This window comes from Lathamus discolor, chromosome 7, assembly GCF_037157495.1.
Source record: "Lathamus discolor isolate bLatDis1 chromosome 7, bLatDis1.hap1, whole genome shotgun sequence".
NCBI lineage: Eukaryota > Metazoa > Chordata > Aves > Psittaciformes > Psittacidae > Lathamus > Lathamus discolor.
In genome coordinates this window covers 1,928,958-1,952,785 of record NC_088890.1, presented here as the reverse complement: position 1 = coordinate 1,952,785, position 23,828 = coordinate 1,928,958, and the positions used below count along the sequence as shown (strand labels likewise).

The 23,828-nt window shown below is 47.7% G+C and overlaps 2 long non-coding RNA genes across 3 annotated transcripts in view; both read right to left on the bottom strand.

Moving 5' to 3' along the window:
• Window positions 1-23,828, bottom strand: part of LOC136018145 (uncharacterized) — a 360,185-nt gene that overhangs the window by 301,466 nt on the left and 34,891 nt on the right. The gene's annotated exons all lie outside the window — the stretch shown is intronic.
• Window positions 16,975-23,304, bottom strand: LOC136018476 (uncharacterized). The gene is made up of 3 exons (XR_010614433.1): window positions 23,262-23,304; window positions 18,051-18,109; window positions 16,975-17,129 (listed from the first exon to the last, which is right to left on the bottom strand). It is a non-coding gene; the product is annotated as an uncharacterized LOC136018476 (long non-coding RNA).

Here is a 23,828-nt window from a genome sequence, read left to right as displayed (position 1 = left end):
TCTGGTTTTATTACTTTCAATGAACTGGAGTCTCCAAGGTACCGGTGAATAAGGGATGCTGTAAAGCGGCATCTTGTATACATGTTTCAAGCTGCGTCTGCCGGTGCTAAAAAGGATGAAAGAGAAACTGCCTAGCAATGACCCTAGGGCCTAAACCCAGCTCAAGCTTCCACAGGGCATTTGCTGAGACAAAAAGAAGATCTTAACCATTTGCACTGGGACATGACAACTGGGACGTAGCCTACATCATTCACTTTCCCATTGGGAAAACAAATCCATTTCCAGGACGGAGCATGTGGCATGTGTTATAGGTTTCATAAAAGCTCTTCTGCAACTGGAGAAGAAAAGAAGAGAAATGTCAGCTCAGGAACAGGTAGATGTGAATTGTGGGGCTCTGTGCTAGCTGGAGAATACCTGTGATTTAATAATGCGCTGTGTGAGGCACTACGCTGGTCAGAAACCCTCTGCAGAAATAGAGTGCTTAAATTCACCATTCGTGCGTTGTCTCTCTACATGATATGGGGGGTTGAGCGTAAAAGCCAGCTTGGAGACCCACCTGGGAATGTGGTTCAACACAACCCCCACCAGACACACAAAGGGAGGCAAAAAAGAGGGGAAACCTGATGAAAATCGGCAAAAGGAGCACCCAGTCCTGGCTCCTTCTTTAGGCATCATCTTGCCGTTAGTGTAACAGCACGAAAGAGAAGCTTCATAGCTGTAGGCTGGAGCTCATGTTCTAAATGGATAGGGACTGAACTGTACAGAAGCCCAGGCTGTTTGACCCTCCTATTATCATTAAAGGACATCAGCCCCTGCCCTTTCTCCCTGTGCTCTGCGTACACCATTATACCAATATTAGCCTGTGCACTGCCTCTCAGTGCGTTCGCTTTGGAATTCAAATCATGTGTGTGTTTTATAAAAGGCTCTCTAGTGTGAGCCTCAGAAATACATATGCACTCTCCAACTGTGTGGGTTTTCTCTTCCCTGCCTAGTGCACAGATTACTCATTGTAACATGATAAATGAATGGGGCTCTGCAACCCTCTTTACAGTTTTTATAGTGCTTTGCTGCCATATGTTATAAACTCAGGAAGCAGTTGTAGTGTGTAACAGGTTTTTCTGTCTGTTTAGTTGTTTGCTGGTTCTTACAGCTGCATATACATGTATGGATGCGTGTAAATACAGAGGGGTGTTCGGTGGGCTGAAGCCTAAGAGAAGATCAGCAGCATCTGGAGAGCACTTGATGGGCAGAAAACAAGAAGGATAGAAATATTGCCTTGGTATCTGGTGAGAAGTGAGGAGATTGAATAGAAAGCCTCTTCACAGGGAAAACTCACATCTCCTGGCCCGTAGCATTTTGGGGGCAATTTCTGCTAAAATCAACTCTATTGTGGAGCGAAGGGAATGCAGGATGTAAAATTGCATTGTGAAAAGCCTGGGGAATCTGCCTGTGATCCTGTAGCACCCAGACAGAGAAGCGGCGAGCCAAGGAATGAGGAAAAACAGCTTTTAACAAACTGGGATTTAGTTAATACTGCCCCATCCCTGGCAGTGCTCAAGGCCAGGCTGGAGACAGGGGCTTGGAGCAAGCTGCTCCGGTGGAAGGGTCCCTGCCTATGGTAGGGGGTTGGAACTGGATGGACCTCCTCTTATGACTTCCCTGCAAGTACTCTTAGGTTAGGTCGATCTTTGCTTCATCAGTTATGAATAGGGAATTCCATTCACTGAGTACCAGACAGGTTGATTTAATTTCCCCACATTTCCTGGTGGGAAATCAAGCTGGTGTTTTAGTGGGAATCCCCAGACATTAAGCTTACTTGCAGTCAAAGCCTGACAGAAGGAATACACATAGCTGCCTATATATCTACATCTGTGTAAGCATGCATTCTTTCCATATATACAAAGGCGGCTGCATGCATAGGTGTGTGTGTATATGTGTGAGCATGTGTATTTATTCTGTGCCTGGCCAGTTTCAGCATCTTTCCTAGCGATTCCGCTCGCATTCCCACGTGTCTCCCTGTTTAACACAGTTGGACAGGACGTGTTTACACTTTATTTAAGAAACACTGTAAAAACAAGAGGATCTTAATCATCACTAACCGTGGTAGCTGCAAATTAAATATCTGGGCTCTTGGAAGCTCATTCATCATAAATATCCTACGTGCCTCTGAGAGGGAGACTTAAGGAATCAGTGCTAGTTCTAGCTGATGGAGGTTCTTAGAAGGACATATATAGCGTAGGTAAACTGCAATAACTTCTGTAATGATGGATCTGAATAAGAATAGTTCCTCGTTTTTGTATGTCTTATTTTACATATATCACATATCTTTCCCATTTAGAAAGGAGCTTTGAGACAGGAGCCACTCTCTAAAGCCATAAGTCAAACTGAGGAAGGCAGGAGGGAATCCACATTAAGGGGTCAAACAGGATGGAGGTTAGATGCTGTCATAAAATGACAACAGTAATTCGCAGTATCCTTTCTCTGGCCACAGCAGATCAACCATGGGACCCTTTTGTGTGGTAGCGGTTACAACATAGCTGATGATTCAGAGAAAGGCGACTAGCTGAATTAGTAGTTTCATTAAGCCAGTTTTCTAATGGCTCAGACTGAAGGGAAACTCTTTCTTTGCTCTCCTAGAAGGGTAAATTATGATGAGTGTTTTCGCACCAGGCTGTTTATTTACCTACTGAATTTATGTTTGTGTCTATATTCTAGAGGAAAGCTAAGCCTAAACTCTGCATCCAATCCTACCGAATTTTGGCAGGTGGAAGATGGATATACCCTGTCTTGCAGCACAAACTTGGCTTCGCCATTGTGCTCACAGGCTAAACACACCTCTCCATAGAGCTAATAAGAACCATACTTCATCTGAAGAGTATGATTTCCAGCCCTTGATTTTACATCAGACATGCCAGGTACTCAGCCCCTCCTGGAAGTCAGACCACTTCATTAAGCTCCTCAGCAAGGCTTTAGAGGGCTTGCTTCAGCTTTCTGCTTTTGAAATGAAGAAATGCAGATTTGCCTAATTGCCTGCATAAGGATTTAATTGAGGAAAAAAAAAACCCCACAACCCATGTTCACAGTAAGCTGCAGACAGACAAGCTGTGGATATTAACTTCATCAAGGCAATGCAGGCCAGTAACACCTTAGTCACTGCAGATGCTCCTCAAAGTGTGCATAAACAACACTCAACACGCAGCTAAGCCGCATCTCCAGAAGGGCTGTGGTTTATATGCTGCGCTGCAGTGTGGGGTTAGGAAAAGCAACAGTTGGGAGGTTTTAGAAGGAAACACAGCAATCTGGAGGAGCAACCTCTCTTTATATTATGCAAATGCTTTGCAAGTTTCTGTTTGGGGGGGGGTTACTTTGGTAGGCAGTTGGAGAGGATATGGAGGAACTCTCGCGCGTAGAACTAACAGAAGAGTGCGTCAGCTTGCGCTTCACCCAAAATAAAAGCAAATCACTGATTTGCTCTATAAAAAGGTCACTGTCTCCCAGATATTTTTGCTCAAGAGATGTTACCCACCAGCATCAATATGGTTTGTATGAGGGAAAGCTGCTATTGAGGGCCTGGGTGAGTGTGTGAGTGCGTGAGTGCTGGAAGAGGGGAGAGAGGAAGCAACTCCCTCTGAAAGCACAGAGAAAAAGGAGATAAAAGAATAAATCAACTGCCTCATCCCTTTCTCTGCGAATCAATTGAGAAAGATTAAACAATTCATTGAATCATTGCCAATCCAACGAGGCATTTACCAGCACAGCCCAAGGAGATCCTTAGAATAACAGTGGAGATTCCTCAGCTCTGGTGAGACTTGCAAGGGTCAGGAAAAGTGGTCTTGAAGGCGAGACCTGAGGAGTGGTGATGGGCGCACCTTGTCCTTCCTCTCCAGTCAGATGAGTGTTTGCAGTGCTGCAGGATTTCACAACTGCTCGGGATGTAATTGGATGGAGAGACCTGGGGGGGATGCAGTTGTTCTGTGATGGGTGAGATAATGGTTGAGGTGTTGGTCTGTACCGTGGTGCTGCAGAGGCTGCTCTGGAACCAGCCCTGCTGGTGGCTGTGTTGGGTGTCTGAGCTGTGCAGAGGAATTTAGCCAGACACAGTCTCTTGATGCAGGTGTCTCCAGTCTTGGTTACACGCAGGCTTCCTGGGGCCATCTCAGCACCCTGCTTGGCTCTGTCTCCATTTATTCACTGAACAGAAACAGGATTCAGCCCTCAGCCATCTGCTCCAAAGGCATTCACACCCCTGTCTCTAGACAGCCCTCCTAAAGACATCACCTGAGTGCTCCTCCTCTTTTCTTTGTTCCTCATTTTCCTTCAGCCACATCAGGATTTCAAGGTAAAGTCTTGGAAGCAGGAACAAACTAGAAATGGACATAACATGCAATATTTGCAGATCTTAGGTCTAGATGCACCCATTTTAATGAATCCAGCCTCAGGTCCTGTTTGAGTCGGAGTATTTCATTCAGTAATTCCTGAAGAATTCCTTTGATTGCTTTGATGTTATTTGACTTCCCCTTTGGCAAGTCATGGTCTCCTGTGAGATTCAATCTCACAATTACCTGAACTCCCACTGTTAAGTGTGGAATAGTCCTAACTCCCATGGAGTCTGTTGAAATCAGCTCTGGGCAAGATCAAGCCACTAGTCTCATCTCCCTCCTCCCCTCCTGCTCCCTTGCACATCCAGTTCTGTTGCTTGTTAAATCATGTAGTCCTGCCTTTCAGAGTCACCAGGTACCACATTAGTACTGCTGTCCCCCCCCCTTCCAACACCTCCAAGGTGTTGGGATGGCAGATCCTGTATCGCGCGATGTCTGATGCCAAGGACACCGATGCCATCATCAGATGAAACGAAGCTGACGTTGGTAGTACATGCAAATACAGCCAGGAACCCACATCCCAAACTGCCATGTAAATCCACATGCTGACATCCGCAGGCACATGCCCTTGGTTCAGGATCTTAAATATGTCAGAGAAGGCGATTGCCAGGCACTGACTTCTGGCCCTGATTTACAAGGGAAATCTGCACCGCAGTGGCATAACCTTTTCATCGCCTTTGCTCCGAGCAGAGGAATGGATTGGTTTTAGACAACTCGGAGCGTGTTTCCAGGACTGCAAGTGATAAACCCAGACACAATTGGCCATCAGCAGAGCCACACTTCCTGCCTGTGCACCTGCTCTTAAACCCTCCCCAGTGGCAAGAGAAAACGGTGTTGCTTCAGCTCTCAGGTTTGCGTAGTCAATAGAAAGAATCAGGTTGGGCTGATGTGGGACTAGACAGATCTTGGCTTCCCATCAAGGCTGCTCAAGTGATTCAGTGCATGGCTATGGGCACTTGCAGCTCGATAATCAAACTGCTACAAAGCACATGGCCTTCAAGTCTGGCAGGGCATAGCCATGCGGTAGGTTTATTGTGCTGTTCCCGTCTGCTGCAAAGGGACACGGTCCAGATCTGGCCACATCCATCCCTGTGTCCCTGTGCCCCATCTGAAGGTCTCTCAAGCTTCCTGCCTCTTCCTCTGTGCCAGATCAGAGTAGCTCCTATCACAGTAAGGATGAGGAAGGCAAACAGCCTCATGCTGTACCAGGCAGCATCAGTGGCACTCAGACCTTCTTCCTGCCCCTGGGGAGATCTGTGCTATTTATCTCATTCTGAATCTCTGTCTTAATATCTGCAGCTTCTTGTTTCAAATGATGAGTGATCTGATGACTGGCATTAACAGTGATTAACAGAAACTGCAGGGTTAGAAGCACTGACTGTGTATGCACTATCTGAACCAGGCCAGTCAGTAGACTCAAGAGAGATTTATTCTCATCACTCCCAGCCCTAGAAGAATGATGCTAAACTCTATCCTTGCTTTATGAAGCCTCTTATGGCACCCCACTGCTAGATTCAACAAACCATTTTGCATATATTTACTGTCTTCCTCGCCCATAAAAGCTGGCTTTCCTTTATTAACTACAGTTTACTGCCACTCTCAGCAGAAGCAAATACTAATGGAAATGAAACTGGACTCGTTCTGAAGACCCCAGTATGCTTCCAGATGTTGTTCACGTTGGCAATGTCTTGTCAGACTGTAATTGCATGTATTGTGATTACAAAATGGTTAATAAAAAGCATCCTCCAGATGCTATCACTTCCTCCACCCTGTATAACCATTTTAATGCATGAATCCTTTGGAGGCTCCTATTGTTTCTATATCCCTGGCTCCCATAAAGCCTTAGTGCCAGCAAGTGCTGAGCACCCAACACTTACTACACACCATGTGTGTGGTCATCACTCTGGTGATGAGCTCTGACAGCATAATCTTGATAAAGTTCATTCCTGACAAACAATATACATATGGGTTTAGGGGAAAAAAATCACACACTGGTAGCAGTGACAGGGTAACCTTTATCAGGGTACAGTCCTCCTAATTGCTGCAGGATTCCTGCTTTAGAGAGGTTCATTGGGCTCACAGCTGGCTCTGCCTCCACTTGCTTTCCTTCCAGTTTAACTTTGACACTGTAATTAGTTTGCCCGTCTTGCCTTCCCTTGAGGCCATTGCCTCTATCAGTCCCCAGAGCATCTCTCGGCTGTATTGCAGGAGCAGCTCATAGGGTACATAAACCTATCTAGCTCTGGATCCCCAAATTTGGGCCGTTCTCTTCTCCTTCTGTGCTCTTGGCCTCCAGGAACAAAATGGTTTTTATGATTTAGTGTCTGATTTCTATGCCGAGGACAGAATGATGCAATCACTACCATTTGTTTCTTGTGGTAGCACCATTTGTACAAACGCATCCCTGATGATTCATAGGCGATCGGAGTTGGTAGGTACCAGGATGTATGCGCTGAATGGCTTTTTAGTAATGCATTCACGAGAAATTAAGCTGAAACTTAGCAGCTCATTTTCCAGATGCCACTGATGCAACTGTCAGACAGGAACAACTCCCAGTGCCTGCTTGCCTGAGCCAGAATGGAACTGGAGATTTGCAAGTCAAAAGCTTTGGCGCACATTTTCCATCACCAGTAGTGATTTCTTTTGGCATTCAGCTTTACACAAAACCACTCTCTTTAAATCAGGTCGCTTTAACTTTGCTCAGCTTGGACACCCATAGGGCAGAGGCACTGAAAGCCACCAGCAGGTTGAGAAAATACCAAGGTTCGTTTCCAGCTGTGAAACACTGAAGCTTCCAGACCTCCTGCTTCTATGTGTGCGGTGAAACTTACTGCTCCTAATGGAAAACCTGCCGCCCTGAGCACCTTACAGGCATGCAGTGAGAAGAACAGCCTATGCCTTGACTAGCACACAGCCCACAGCAGCCTCACACAGCCTCAGGTGAAGCCACAGAGAGACAAAAGGGCAAGACCTCTAAAGCAGCCATTTGCCCTACCACCAGCTCCCATTGCCCAAACTGAGTACACCCCCCTGAAAGTCAATGGCATTCAAACCGTCTTGAAAGCTCAGAGCATTTACTCAGGGTCACCCAGGACATATGGAGCAGAGGTAGGAGCTGTGTCCAGCACTTGGAAGTCCTTGACCAAAACCTAAACCACACTCTTCTTGCTCCAGACCTGTCCCCATCCACCCAAGCTCATAATGACGAGGACTTGGAGGACGTGCTCAGGCATCATATATACTTTTTTCTGTGTGCAGAGGGGATGATGTTAATTACTCTCTATTCTGGAAAGCAATAAATAAATAAGTAGATGGAGATCCGGAGGAAAAGAAATAATCCATAAATTAGAAACTGATGATTTACGAGACGCCACCTGAGGAAAATTCTCCATCTCTTTTATGCTTGGCTATTTCAGTGCTGCGTTCTGAGGCTGAGAGAAGGGCTCCTATTATGCAGATGAGGCTGGGATAATGATTTTGTGCTGCCTGGATTACAGAAGCGTATTTTGGATGCGGGTGTATTTAAAGCATCTTAGCAGGGCTCTGAGTTCCCTGCATAATTTGATGAGCAGTAAGTAAGACACAGGTATGCCATGCAAGCAGCAAGATGTTAAAAGGTTAGAGAACTGTATTACATCCAGTCATGTGAGAGAGCAAATTAACAGTGCTGTTCTTCCAAAGAGACACAGGCTGTGGGAGGAAGATCATCAGACTGAGGAAGAGAAGGCTCCTTAACCGGAGACCTTAGAGCATCTCCAGTGCCTGAAGGGGCTGCAGGAAACCTGGAGAGGGGCTTGGGACAAGGGCCTGTAGGGACAGGCCAAGGGGAATGGCTTGAACCTGCCCGAGGGGAGACTGAGCTGAGCTCTTAGGCAGAAGCTCTTCCCTGTGAGGGTGCTGAGGCGCTGGCCCAGGGTGCCCAGAGAAGCTGTGGCTGCCCCATCCCTGGCAGTGCTCAAGGCCGGGTTGGACACAGGGGCTTGGAGCAAGCTGCTCCAGTGGAAGGGGTCCCTGCCCGTGGCAGGGGTTGGAGCTGGAGGAGCTTTAAGGTCCCTTCCAACACAAACCAGGCTGGGATTCTGTGATGTTGATCTGACTAGGAGAGTTAAAAGTGAACCCAAAGAGACTTCCCAGCTCTTCCTGTTGGGGGGAAAGTTTGACTTTACAATTTTAATCTTTTTTTATATGAGTACTTGGCAAAAAAAAACCCCACATTTATTCATGCAATGGTGTTTCCTGTGCTTGTTTGAGACATCAGTAAGAGAACCTTGGGCCCAAAATCAGTCCCTTTGGAATATTTCCCCATTAGTTCTCTCTGATAGCAAAGTGGGAAGCGTGGCTCTCCAGCACACAATTCCTACTGACATCCAATCAAAACATCTGACCTAACATTTTACTACTGACACTCAAATTACAGGGCATCTTCTGAACAGCTAACCATTCCCTTTTTCCCTTTTCTCCCCTTCTCTACCTCTTTTCCTCTCTCTTCCCTGTCCCCTTTCTTCTTTTAATGCAATGTGTGATTGTTCCTTGTCAGGCTGGAGCACGTTCCCATCCCGCTAAGTGTCAGCATGCAGCAAATTGTGCTTTCCCTGAGCGGTGGCTGATGGAATGAATGGCAGCCCGGAGATAGTCCTGTCCTTCACAATGCAGAAAGGCCCAGAGTTCCCACAATTGCTTTTCCCTCTGAGCGCATTATGATAGCAGGTCAAGGGAGCCAGAGAGTTAGAGGGGAGAGAGCAGAGAATTAAAACTATAGTGTGGAAAACTTGGCAATATCCTGATTAGAATCAGATGGAATCAAAACAGAAAGGGCATGAGAAAAAATCACCCAGAAGAAAACCCTCTTTCTCTTTGTGTCAGCTAAATCTCATGTGCTTCTGCAAGGCTGAGGTTTAAGGCTTTAAGCTGCGGATGAAGCCACAGCTTCATCTCCTCCTACTGTGACGGGCAGAAAGGTGATGTTCAGTGGCAGCTCTTGCATCCTTAGTGCTTGTCATTGGATTTCTCCCCGCTCATATCCTACATCTTATCATGCATATTATACATCTTATAATATATATCATACATCTTATCATACGTATTATACATCTTATCATACATATCATACATCTTATATATCATACATCTTATCATACGTATTATACACCTTATCATACATATCATACATCTTATCATACATATCATATGCCTTATCATACATATCATACATCATATCCTACATGCATTCTGTGCAGAGGGCTCCTCCTTAAAGGTTTGTCTTAGCTCCTGATGGTTCAGGAGTTCAAAGGCAGTGAGCTCTGCCCCAGCTCTTTCTCTGTTGGGAACCTGCAGATAAACCTTGTTAAACAACTTGATCTTGTTGCTGGTGTAGTTTTAATGTCACATTTCCTAGGTAACGAGACCTAAACTGTCTTTCAGCATCATCTGCTGCAGAGATCCATGCCATGACCACTGTGGACACCTAGGTGCTAGGTATAGACACCTCCTATCCACACACAGAGGATCTTAAACCACGACAGAGAGGGAGGCAAGTGGCTTTTTGTACGGGCCTCCCATCAGCTGCCCCACTGAATGTGAAAGGCCCATGAGACTCTGCATGAGGAACTGCCGAAGCAACGCCTGCTTCACCTTCGCTGTTCCCAAATAAGGATGGGGCAGAGCTGCACATCATTGCCCCATTACATACAGTTACGTTACATATATTGCCCCTACTCTTCTCTCACTTCAGTGTTTTTGTCTTTCTAGGCTATGGATCTTTGGAGCACAGATGTCTCTGTACCAGACCTACTGCACTTGGATCCCTACAGAATAACACCAATATCAGGGTTTCTCTGTGCCCAGTGGCTGCTCCCTGGTGCTCCCAGTACCACAGCCTGGCCCTGGGCTCTGCCCCCAGCCCTGGGCGTTGCACAAGGGTGGCAAGGGCACTGCTACAACACCAAAGAGCACAACCCAAGAGCATTGCTGGACATGGCTCCAGGGAGCGCCTGCCCGCGATTAAACCCTGCCAAAGACACTACAAGCATTCCTGAAGAGCTCTACAGCAATAAGCACTTTCCTGCCCTCCTGCCACCTCCAACAGGAACAGCAGCTGTTACCAAGCCAACAAGAAAGCAGACAAAGCTCTTGCACCAGGGCTGGGCGATGCACCTTAATAGTATTCACTTGCTGCAGTTTGGAAGCGCTGGCAGAGCAATCACGGAGCAGTTAAGCATCCTGGATGTGGAAACACTGGATGCTCATGTAGGGGTGAGATTCCCTGCCTTTTCCACTGGAGGCTTTATGGGGGCAGCCTAGAGGTAGTAACAACATGAGAACCAGGGGTCCTTTCCTGAGTCCCATCTCGCTCCATCTCCATTGCCATGGGCTCCGAGCAAACAGACGGTTTCTCCTGACTGCCTGGGCTGGTGGCATATGGCTTTCTAAACGTGTTTACTCGAAAGGTTTGAGGTTGTATCCAGCTCCTAACTTCCAGCAGGTCCCCATCACTGTGCTTCATTCGCCTGCCAGAGTGATGGACACGCTTCCCATCTACTTTCACTGCATGGAATCATGGAATAGTTTGGGTTGGAAGGGACCTTAAAGCTCCTCCAGCTCCAACCCCTGCCACGGGCAGGGACCCCTTCCACTGGAGCAGCTTGCTCCAAGCCCCTGTGTCCAACCTGGCCTTGAGCACTGCCAGGGATGGGGCAGCCACAGCTTCCCTGGGCAAGGCCACATTGGATAGGGCTTGGAGCTGGTCCCTTCCAACCCAACCCATTCTATTCTATGGTTCTATGATTCTAGGCTATGGGATCTTCAGGAGCACAGATGTCTCTGTACCAGACCTATGACATTTGAGTCCATATAGAATAACATTAATTCTTTTCATTTCTTTCTTATCCCAAGCAGTGATCTTCCAACCCCCGAGCACAAAAAGTAATGCTACCTTAGGAAATGCTGCTGTAGATCATTTCTCTGTCTTCTAAAGGGCTCTGTCATCCCAGGTACAGAGGCATAGCAGGAACCAGCATCTTGGAGCTAAAGCCAGATAAATTGAAAGGAGGAATAAGGAACTAAGGTTCACATTTTAAACAGTGAGGTTGATTAAGCACTACTTCAAAGCAAGCGGTAGATTCCTTATATCCACCTGGCCTTAAAACAAGCCTGGAGGCACTTTCTGGAAGATGTGTTTTAGCAGACACAGGTTGTTACCCTGCTCAACACAGGGTTATTGGGTGAAATGTAATGGCCTGAAATAAACAGGAGCTTGGCCAAGCTGTGCTAATGGCCCTTTCTGGCCCTGAGCTCTCCGACTCAATGAATAGCATGCATATCAATATGCACTCTCTAAAGCGAGCTACTTAAATACATGCCCAACTCGAAGGTGGAAGTCTTCCAGCTCTCTCCTATAGGACTTGCTTAGTAAATCAAGACTCACATCCTGCAGGCTTGATCTGATACACCTTGAAGTCAGCGGGGATCTTTCCCCTGACCACTTCAGGCTGCAGATCAGGCTGTCAGGAAGACATAAATAGGTTCCTGCAACTCCTGGAAGTGCGTTTTCATGCTGGAAGCACTTTGCACTTGCCTGATGAAGGATCTCCAAGCACTTTGCAAACATTAATTCGCTACTTAATTAAACTTAAAACACAAGGCAGATGAGCTTTGTGTCTTTCTTCAAGCACCATTTATCAAAGGAACAGGTTGCGCTTGTCATGCTGATAACAGCGAGTAACTTTCCCTGCTTGCATTGTGTTTCTAAATCCAGTTTAAGCTGTTTTCCTTCAATATGAATAATTTTGGGAGCCGTTTCTGAAAGAAAAAGTGCAATCCAAGCACACTCCCTGATTTTGTTGGTGGTGCTGGAAATTAGAGTACAAACGCTTTATCTGCATCACAAATACCATTACAAAGTGCCGGGGTGCTTTAATCTATCTCCTAGAATATATTTTTGTTATTATTATTCATGCTTGAAGTGCTTCATCTTAATGCTCACAGTCGTTACCGTAGGCGCCCACAGCAGCACCAACCCCAGCAGAGGCTTTGCTGGGGTTTGTTTTCTCTCTCCTGATGCTGTTATGACTTGGATGACATTAAAGCATAAACAAGCCACCAGATGTGCCCACAACCTGGTAGCTCTCTTGGTGGGAGGAAATACTTGATCGGAGGAAAAAGGGGGTTTCTGTGTGTGTGTCAATATTGGGATAGCGTCCTAAGTGCTGCTCGGTGGTGGTGGTATCAGAAAGCAGGTTGCAAAACGTTGCCTAAAATCACACGTGAGGCAGTACATAGCTGCAGGGAAAGACCTGATGGTGCTGGATTTATATTGGGGTTGGCTTGACTAATCTTCCAGCCCCTATTCTGAAGCGCAGATACGCCTGCCTCCCTCTGGCTATTAAAAGCTAAAGGATGATGGATCTGAGGCTGCAGCATGAGGGGAATTACTGGAGCTTCAGTTCTTTCCAAATGAACCATCTGCTTAGCAGCCAGGGCAAGTGTAAGGCAGGAGACCTCAGCTTTCCAAGGCTGGTGCTTCGTATTTAGTCCTTCCTACAGATAAAGGGAGATTTGACAGATACGGGACAGATGTATTTAAGGATGGTGAAGAATAACATCCTGGGTGCTCATTAACTTGCTATGAACTCAGCACAAGGTCAGCCTGAGACCTGGTGCACCCATAGACAGGGCTGCAGGAGGAGTGACCACCCCAAACTGGCTGCATACATGGCAAAGCCGAGAGGTCCCGTACTGCAGCATTTCAGGACTGAAATGTCACCTAATGTAAAGCAATGGTTTCATCCAGGTAGCTGCAACCAATGCCCTTTAGAGCAGCTGAAGGTCTGGCCCACAGCAACCAGCTGTAGTCCTCGATAGCTCAGAAAGGGCTCAGTCATTTTCTGCATCATTTGAAAGCAGAGTGAATGGGGACTCACAGCTATTCCTATCAGAACTCCCGACACCAGCGTCTTTTATCTGATTCCCCTCTCTTCCTTTCTGTTTTTTAAGCAAAATCTCATTAATCAAGCCATTATGAGGAAATGTTAGTATTTTGAGTGCATTTGCTATGTATGGACAGAGTCAGCACACACATCCAGCACATGAAAATTTGATCATCCGCACTTGGGAAAGAGATATCAAAAGGCATAATTTAATATGTTCTCATTGAAAAAATCATGAACTGCACACTCCTCCGTACTCTACATTCAACAACCCTAATTACTGAGGCTATTTACTTTAGGAGGATAATTCTCACAACCTGAAGGGTTAGAAGGAGCTGGTGCAGGGAGGCTGGTTTGGTTTGGACAGCAGTGAAGGCCATCCTCCAAGACCACCATTGAACTTCAGATGGGGCCATGAAGGTGCTCTTTGTCATAATCATTTCTCTCTCAAGATGGAGAATGATGGAATTAGGCCGTTGCATTGGGAAATGCCTGGCAGAACCAAAGCCTCTGCGATTTCTTGGCTGGTTGTGCTTGTGTGTGGTTGCTGGAACCTACAGGCTGATACAAACCTTCCTGACTTGCGGAAGGAGAAATGGAGCCGAGGTTGTTCAGATGGGTCTGCAGATGGCCATCTAGAAGCAGAATGGCAAGTGCTTGATTGGGGCTACCTGCAGCAGCCTTTGCCTTCAGTGTGTGTTTTAGGGCAGATAAGAATAGATATGAAATGATTTAATCACCTGTATTTTAGGCTGAGCTGCTCCATCACGGAGATGTTGTGCGGTGGAAATTGATTGTTTAGTCCATAAATACCTGCGAATCTCCCATCTTGCCTCTGTGTGCCTCAGTCATCATAGAACCCCAGCCTGGTTTGTGTTGAAGGGACCTTAAAGCTCCTCCAGCTCCAACCCCTGCCACGGGCAGGGACCCCTTCCACTGGAGCAGCTTGCTCCAAGCCCTGTGTCCAACCTGGCCTTGAGCACTGCCAGGGATGGCGCAGCCACAGCTTCTCTGGGCACCCTGTGCCAGCGCCTCAGCACCCTCACAGGGAAGAGCTTCTGCCTAAGGGCTCATCTCAGTCTCCCCTCGGGCAGGTTCAAGCCATTCCCCTTGGCCTGTCCCTACAGGCCCTTGTCCCAAGCCCCTCTCCAGGTTCCCTGCAGCCCCTTCAGGCACTGGAGCTGCTCTCAGGTCTCCCCTTCAGGAGCCTTCTCTTCTCCAGGCTGCCCCAGCCCAGCTCTCCCAGCCTGGCTCCAGAGCAGAGCTGCTCCAGCCCTCGCAGCATCCCCATGGCCTCCTCTGGCCTCGCTCCAACAGCTCCACGTCCCTCTTGTACTGCTGCCCCAGAGCTGGATCAGGACTGCGGGGAGGGGGTCTCCCCAGAGCGCAGCAGAGGGGCAGAATCCCCTCCCTTGACCTGCTGGTGATGCTGCTGGGCTGCAGCCCAGGATACATATTCATGGATGAATACACAAAGGTGGTAGCATTTTCCCATTAGAGTTTGGTGGACAATCCCCTCCTAACGGGAGGGCATGTTCGTCTGAGGGAATGTGCTGCAATGTATGCAAATGTGTGCAAATGTATGCAAATTTGCAATCTACTTTTCCCCCACCTTGTTTTGCAGAGGATATTAGCAGGTATGCAAAGGTCTAAAATTATCCAATTGAGAGGAATGCCGTGTGAGTGTCAGGAGGGGCTGGTACCCCCAAGATTGGGGTTCATTCGAATGGATGTACACTGAAATCTCTCCTCCCACCCATTGCTAATAGAGAGATTAATTGCTTGCTCCCTCCTCTGCAGGAAAACCTAACTCATAAGCACTTAATTGGGCTGGGGGCAATGGATTAATGTGAGACCTGTTGGCCTGCTGCTGCAATGGCAGGAGTTGGCAAACCTCATGGCAGAGCTCCTTCCGCTTGCTTTTTCCGCTGTGATGTGGAAATTCAGTGACAGAAAGATGGTTTTCAAGCTACCTCCTCTCTGGATTGCTGGAACACAAGCACCCGGAATTTGACATTTGGAACAAAACAATACTTGATCCAAAGTCATACAGCAGCTCCGTGATTGCACTGCGGGGGTTTTTCTTGCTCTTGAAAGAGGTGTTTTTCTTCCCTGCTCGCAGCAAGCCAGAATGTTCTGCACCCTCAGAACTAAGCAGTGGTGCATTGGATGATTCCCTCTATGAGCTGGGAATAAGGCATCTTCATTACTTCGTGTCATCGTGTGGAAAAATTAAGAAGAACCCCCCAAACCATCCAAATACGCAGTTATCCATGCAAGGAAACACTTGTAGAGTTGGGGCTTGGGTCTGAGCTATGGCAGAGCTCTGTCAAAACCTTGAGTGCATCCAGATCTGGCTGTTGGTGAGCCTGGGAGCACTTTGGGTTCATGGTCTTAGAATCATAGAATAGCTCGAGTTAGAAAGGACCTCAAGATCATCCAGTTCCAACCCCCCTGCCATGGGCAGGGACACCTCACACTAAACCATCCCACACAAGGCTTCATCCAACCTGGCCTTGAACACTGCCAGGGATGGAGCACTCACAGCCTCCCTGGGCAACCCATTCCAGTGCCTCACCACCCTCACAGGAAAGAATTTCCTCCTTAGATCCAATCTAAACTTCCCCTGTTTCAGTTTTAACCCGTTACCCCTTGTCCTGTCACTACAGTCCCTGACAAAGAGTCCCTCCCCAGCATCCCTATAGGCCCCCTTCTGACACTGGAAGGCTGCTCTGAGGTCCCCACGCAGCCTTCTCTTCTCCAGGCTGAACAGCCCCAACTTCCTCAGCCTGTCTTCATACGGGAGGTGCTCCAGCCCCTGATCATCCTCGTGGCCTCCTCTGGACTTGTTCCAGCAGTTCCATGTCCTTTTTATGCTGAGGACACCAGAACTGCACACAATGCTCCAGGTGAGGTCTCATGAGGGCAGAGCAGAGGGGATCTTGCATTTACATCATGCCTGAACAGCTCCTAGAGTCTGGATCTGGGTCCAAAGATTACTGGTTCTTTGCTGCGCTTTGTGTTGCCTTTGGGAAAGCACAAGGCAATTCCTTGCCCAGACCATTCAACTCTCCACTGTTGTCTGAGCACGAGTGGCAACCTCACAAGCAAAAGATATCCTGGGGTGTAAGCACTTTGCTCAGGCCAGAGCTATCAAAAGACCCTGAAATCTTATCACAGAATCATAGACCTCCAGCAGGTCCATGTCCCTGTGCTGGTTCCCCAGAGCTGGGCACATTACCGCAGATACGGAGTGATGAGCTGTGCAGTGCCAGCTAAAAACAAGGGCAGGAGAGCAGCAGTTCCAAGGGGATTGGCCACATGGGGCAGAAAACCTTCGGTTCCACTCCAAAGACACAAGCTCAGGGAGCCATTTACAGAGGACCCAAACTGGGGCTCCCCTTCTCCCCCTCCTTTATAAGAACCCCATCTCACCCCAAGGAGAGGGATCCCTTGGGAAGGGCGCTCAGAAAGGTCTGAAACCGTCCCATTCCCATCCCTTGCTCAGCGCTGCGCCCCGGGAAGATGCTGGGGAGCGGTGGCCACAGGGTGTCACTCGCAGCCCGCGAGTGAACCACCCCGCGGCGCATCCCGAGCTCCTCCCGGGGCAGGGGGGGCATGGAGGGGGTGCCTGTGCTAGATAGACCCCAGAGCGAGACAATACAGACCTTGGTGCTGCCGGTCAGGAATCGCGGCTCTTTTTCACAGCGCTTCCCATAGGCAGGATGCTGCAGCAGGATCCAACCTGTCCGTTCCTTTTCCGTCCCCCGGGATATGGATTTCCATGGTCCAGTGCAGTCACCATCAGGTCTAGAAGAGGATGCGGCTGGGAGTATAAAGAAGAAGGGGGGAGTCAAATGAAAGGAGGCTCTCTATAACCTGCACTATTACTATAAGCCTAGGAGACAGTTCGAATGCGAGATGTTTGAATGGGCTTTGATTCCCAATGTCTTTTAATGGGAAAGGGGTTAGTATATCAAATTTGTGAAGAAATATTCCTTAGACCCATGGGATTTGTCCCTTTTGGCCGAAGTTCTGGAACATTTGGTTTGAGGAACCGTTCTTATTAAGCTCTCCTCCAGCAGTCTATCTGTCACAGGCAGTCCCTGCATCCACAGGCACACTGTCAAGTGTCTTCAGCTTTTCCAGCTCGAAAGCCTTCACATTTGGAGTTGGCAGCTTCTGGTGTGTGAGCCAGGTGGGAAGCTGATGCAGCACGTGGCTTCTGCCCCTGCCCGCAGGGCTTGGCCAGCGGCAGGATCCCTGCCCTGCTGTGCCCACTATGAGTTCCAAGGAGTTTTGCTTCTTGACCTAGGAAAAGGGATTAGGCAAGGAATGGATGCACTGAGCTTCCCCCTTCTCCCCGTTTTGGCTGCATGAGTCGCATCTTGCCAGCCTCGGGCATAATCCCTCCTGCTGGGTCTGTAATTTGCCCATTTGTGTCAATTTACAGGTTAAAAAGAAGGGTCCCAGTCCTGCTGCTGCTGGGTCTCCAGACAGCTTGGGTAGAGCTTTCCACCTGGGTAGTCACAGTGTTTGGGGATATGGGTAAAGGACACGCTTCCTTCTTGGCTCGGCTCATTGGAAGAGCTTGGTCTAGTTACCTCTTGTCTCCCCTTTTCTCCTGTGAGTTCTCTAAGTGTAAAGAGATGATAACTCGTGTTCTTTTCATCTAGAAAGACTCAGCATGATCACTGGAAAGGGAAAAAGAAGGAGGAGAGGACCCCCACTGCCCCACTTCTAATACCTTAGCTGGCTCATCAGCAGATCTGTGCTGTATTTTCTTTCCTGGCTGTATGCAAACCTCTGTAGGGAAGAAAAGAGCGAGATGCATTTGAAAAAAGGGAGAATATCTGCTATTTAAAAGTAATAGCTGTCCAGCAAAATGCACTGATGTAATCTTTGAACTAATCTCCTCACAACCCTTCATGAGCAGCTACAAGAAACTCAGTCTGTGCAAAACACTGAGGAAATGGCACAAAGAATTCCTCTCTGCACTGCCTATCCCACTGCTGTCACACTGTGATCTGTTGGCTACTTTGGCATCAATAGAATCAAGCGAAGAAAGCCAACAGATGCATATGCCTTTTGTATATATCTGTTTTCTAACTTGTCTCCTTAAGCTACTCTCTATAATTCGTATGCTATCGCTAGGGATAGAGGTGCTGTTTAGTTTGTTTGCTCGAAGGGAGTACCATATATGCCTCCAGCAAAGGAGGAAGCACTGGAATACCTTAGACCTTGGGAGCAAAGGGCCGTGTCCTGGGTGATTCCCTTTGTATCCCTTTCTGTCGCTTCTCTAGGTCCTCCTGACCCACCGGAGTGGGAGATCGGATCTGTTGAGAGCATATGGAGTCATTCCACATCACTAAGTTAGCCTGGAAATGGGAGCTGGCAGTGACTGTTATCTATTACCACTCGACAGAGGGTTGGCTGCCTGTCAGATTTGTCTGTACAGTCTCCTTGCACAGGCATGTGTGTCCCCATTGCAGAATTCACCATCCCAAATGACATCAACTGTGCCTTCTCCACGGGAGCTGAATTAGCCCTAGAGACTCCCTCATCCGTCAAAAGCTGGAGCCAAGGCATGCTAGGAAAACAGCGGGACGAGGAAACGGTGCTTGCTGAGTCCCGCTTGCTTTATGGATAGGTCAAGACCTCCAATCACCAGGGTCACCAATCCAATTAGAGAGCACACTTAACGAAAGCCTGAGAACGCTTATTATCAGGAGGAGAGCTGCAACGCGCGAGATAGGAGGAGCTCAACACAACCCGGTGATGCTGACCCCGTCAAAGAACTTTTCCATGGCTATGATTTCTGTGGCTGTCCCTGCAGCTTCCCATATATGCCCTATATTGGCAGTATCTCAGAGGAAACCAGTATGTGTGAGTCTGATTGTGCCCGCACTCAGTGCGGAGACGATGCAAGCTGTGGGCTGCTGCTTTGCAGTGGGATGGTGAGATTAATGGAGGGGAAGGGCACTGAAACTACACATATTCTTCTAAACCGTCTGGCTCTCTCACTTCACTGCCCTCAGATCGGCTTCGGCTCTCACTGAAGCCGGGATCTCCTTCGGCACAGATGTCTTTGCAGACATCCTGCTTATCTCCTCCATCCGAGGCCGAGCGACTCCGGCTTCCAGTTGGCAGAGACCATCAATTGAGAGATATCCACCGAGTCTTCCACAATAATGAAAATAATAACTCTTTTCCACCGGAGCAAGGTTGGAACCAGCTGAGCATTAAGGTCCCTTCCAACCCAAACCTGTCTACGAATCTTTCAGTCATCCAGCCCCTCCCGAAGCATGGTTTGCCTCAAGGAGCCCTACGATGCTCACAGCTTCTTAAGTGGGCACCTAGTTTTGAAAGGCTCCCTCTCCCCTTGCTATTTCTAAACATGATGCTCTCCCCTGCTAAGCAAACAGCAAGAAACCAAAATGGAAACAAGGGAAAATATGACACCCTCTGCTAATAAATGCAAAGCGATGGAAAACAATTTTGCCAACTAGGCAACTCAAATTAGACTTCTCTCTCCGAGGAATATGGTCGATTTGTAGCTCTTATTACAGTGTAATGCTATTTCCCTAAAAGTTTGTGTGTGCATTTTAATGAATTCATAAAACCTGGACTGTAAAAGCCCCATGGGGGAAACCTGGCAGCTCTTTAATTCAGCATTAAAGCTCAACTGATGTCAATTGAATTGATTTCTGCGCATAGAAATTGCATTCGTTGAATGAAAACTTTAGCCCTTGCCATTCCCCCTTTTAAAGCTCACCGTAACACAATTGGCTCCTTGAGTCAGGTTCAATTACATGTTGAAAGTTTATAATCTGGTGTGCTGAACGGAGGCTGTGAAATCAAGAGAGAAAACCTAGCTAACCTGATGAAACCCCATACCACGCCGTGATGGGGCCTTGAAACACAGGGGACCGGCTCCTCTCCGGGTACGCAACGCGCACTGATTGCGGCCAAAGACTTCATTCTGGTAACAGCCCCAGTGACCTCAGTGTCTCCAATGGGAGTTCAGGGCTCTGACCTAATTTCCAATTTTGCCTCTTTTAGCCTAGGGAGAGCTTGGAATCCAAACAGGGATTGTAAAGGGAAAGGAAAGACTTAGTGGCTGTGCCGGGTTTGGATTCTCTTCCATGTTATAGGCACATCTGCGTTAGGGTACGGCCCTGTGAATGGGAAGTTTCCAGTTGTGTTTCATGCGGGTTTACACATCCCTTGGCTTCTTGCTCTTTGCCTGGGGAAACTGCAGTAATCCCCTAAATTTTGACCTAAAATGGAGCCAAAGCCAGGAAAGTTTTACTTGTTGGAAAGCTGTAGCTGTTTCCACAGGCCCCTCCTTGCTCCACGGGAGGAATTGCAGGTATTTCAGCAAGGCAATCCACAACAGATCCTGTGCTTTGGATTTTATTTCCAGAATTGCTCCCAGTTCTCCTATGAGCATGGTGGAAACCTGATGAAAGCGGCCTTGTTCTGCCGAGGGTCAGGTTAATGGTAGATGTTCTCTTTGCTTTTCTAGTGTTTTGATGCTCTTTCACTGCTCCCAGACCCAAAAGCATCGGAACAAAAGAACTCTGCGATCTTCCCACCATTAAAAACCAATCAAATGGGCTTTTTTCTGTATCTCAGCCTTCAGGAGAGAGCTGGCTTTCTCAAACCCTTTGCTTATCCTGAGCCAAAGCCACCATAGCTTACACAGCATGGAGCTACCCACCACAACCTCATTCAGTTCGTGGTCGTATGTAAAGCGTTATTCCCTAGTAACAGTGAAGGGTTGGTATGGTGCATTCCAGCCAACAGCTGCGGGGTTTATTACAGCCACAGATCCTCACACACCCATCTGAGACAAGCGTTAGAATCCCTTTTTATAGATGGAGACGCTGAGCAATAGGGATGCTCAGTGACTTGGGAGGGGTTGGCTGGGGTTTGACTGCCAGCTCCGTGCTGTGGCCTCCCCCTTGGCTCCTCCATGGGGTGTATGGGACGCGCCTGAGCCCCAGAGCCTGAGGTTTTGGATGGAACAGCTTAATTTGCTGTCTCAACCTGCAGTTTAAACCTGTGTCCCCACTGGCAGCCCCTTGGCCGGTTTGGGGCTGCCTGTGGTCGCTGTAATGATGTCAGCCCAGAGGAACTTTAATCTTTTAGTGAATGAAAACTGCAGGTCTCTGTTTTCATTTGGGCTGCTGCTCTAAGGAAAGAGCCTCATCCCCTTTGCGGCTGTTGAAGGTAGGTCAAGGACAAGATGCTGCAAGCTGGGTTCAAAAGAGCTTCCTGAGCAACGTTTGCTCTCCGTGGTGCACATTAAAGCCCTCAGGCTGCTGGGCTACATCCCAGTGACCAGGTAGTCACAGGGCAGGCTCAAGACACCCAACACACCGGGAGTCTCCATTGGTACTGGGCATGGATGGGATCTTTGTCCATCCTCCCCAAGCAGATTTCCCAATCACAGCCCAAGAGATCTTTCCAAATCCTTGGAAAACATACCCCAAACTTGCCTTCTTTAGTGGAGCTGTAAGAACTGAGCTAATTGCAGAGGTACATGTGCTTTCATTTGAGCATTTCAGTATACACTATGTCTTTCACAGTGGTCCCAAATGACTGCCAAACACATGGAAGGTGTTTAAGGAATGGTCACGGATGGTAATTAGCATCGACGATACAGAAGCAAACACTCCAGGGGCTTTGAAAAGCAATCAATAATTTTGGGCACAGCATCACAGAAGGACCTAACACCCCAAAGCCCTGGGCAACCTCTCTGGAATCACAGCAGACTAATACAGCAGGAAACACTCCTTGAAGTTCCATTTCTGTTTCCCTTTGCTAATGCTCAGCATCCTCAGTCTAATGCCATGTCCCACAGACTCACCAAACAACCAAATAACAGAGCTGCCTTTCCCCGTTACTGGGCTTTCGTGCCTGCTTTATTAGACCATGAACTATACAGCTAGATAGGCTGCTGTAGGACTAAGTAAGGGGGGTATAGGGGATGATGGCTATCAAGCATACAGAGAGCTAATTGCTCTGTTGCCACGTGCCTGAGTGGGAACACACATTGATAATCAGTGTCCTTGATTTCTTCTGACCTTCTTGTCCCAAAAGACATAGCTGCCCTGATAAGCTTTAGGGCAGAGGGGAGCAGCAAAGCTAAAAACGAAGCTGATGTTCCACCTCAAAACGAATCCCTGTGTTCCTAACCAAATGCCAGGGGGAAAACAGCCTTGCTGAAGCCCATGTGCTTATCATTTTACAGCCACAACATACTTGGTTTTGTTGGCTTTGCCAAGCAATATGGCTGAAATGCAAATTGTTTGAAAGAAAGGAATAGCAGAAGGACTTTTTCCTCCCCTTTTTCCCTTCAAATCTTTTTTTGCTGTATCATCAACTTTTGGCATCCGGCAAAAATAGCCGTGAAATATGGAAATGCCTTGTTCATAGCACAGTGATTTTTAAAGGCTTCTGCTGTGCAAATGCAGCTGAGATAGGCTTCTATAGTCTCTTGTCATCTCCCACTGTAACAGCGCTTCCTCGCTATTTCACTGAATAAGCAGATACAACAGCAAACTATTCACCAAACTCCAACAACATCAAAAGCCCATTAAAGTTCTGATTTAAACTCTCCAAAAAGCATGGAAATTCACAGCAAAATAACAGGCACCCAAGATTTGTTCGCAGCTAGCCATCACCCTTAACGTTATCCGACTGTGCTTGCACATTGGATGGATGGCACTTGCCTGCCAGTCTCTTAGATGAAGGTTTAAACCAACCTCTTAATAGCCTTTTCAGTGCTGCTCCTTCTTAAACACCCTGAGGCTTTCCCCTATTCTCCCTTTATTTTCATGTCTGTCTAGCAGTACACAGGCAGAGCAGGAGGCTAAAACAATCCCCTTGCAAAGCAAAAATACCTTGTTCACAGTGTCAGAAAGGCCCCTATACAGACAACATCAGTTACCTTCTTTGTATTGCCATGTAGTCATCCAGCGTACCTTTTCCCCTTCAAGATAAGGGAGAGACTAAAGGCAACACAGGCATCTGCAGGCAAGTTAATACTGGGGAAGTAAGGTGTGGCTATCAATTAATTAAATCTCATTAAGCTCAAGTAGATGTGGCCATTCACAATTCCAGTGGCGGTGTCATGTGATGCTTAGCATCACCAGCTGAAGCCCTGTTAATGTTTAATGAGGAAATCCCATTAAATGGGTTAGTGCAGTTCCCTCGACCCACTTTGCCTTTGCATTGTCATTATCCTGGAGAAACATTCCCTGCTGGAGCAATCCTGTGGCTGTTCCTCTAAATCCACCCGGCTCTGCTGCTGCTGTGCCCTTGGAACCAGCACATCTGATGCTCTGAGCCAGTTTGGTGAGCTAAAATAGGACAAAAGCATCTCTTTCTCTTACTTCCTTTTCTGGTGGCTTGCTTCCCTTAACCAGCTCACTGGGTGACTGCACAAGGGCAAATAGGACCACACTCCTGAAGGTGGCAGGGTCTGCTGCCATCAAGCATCATCCTGTTGTACCCA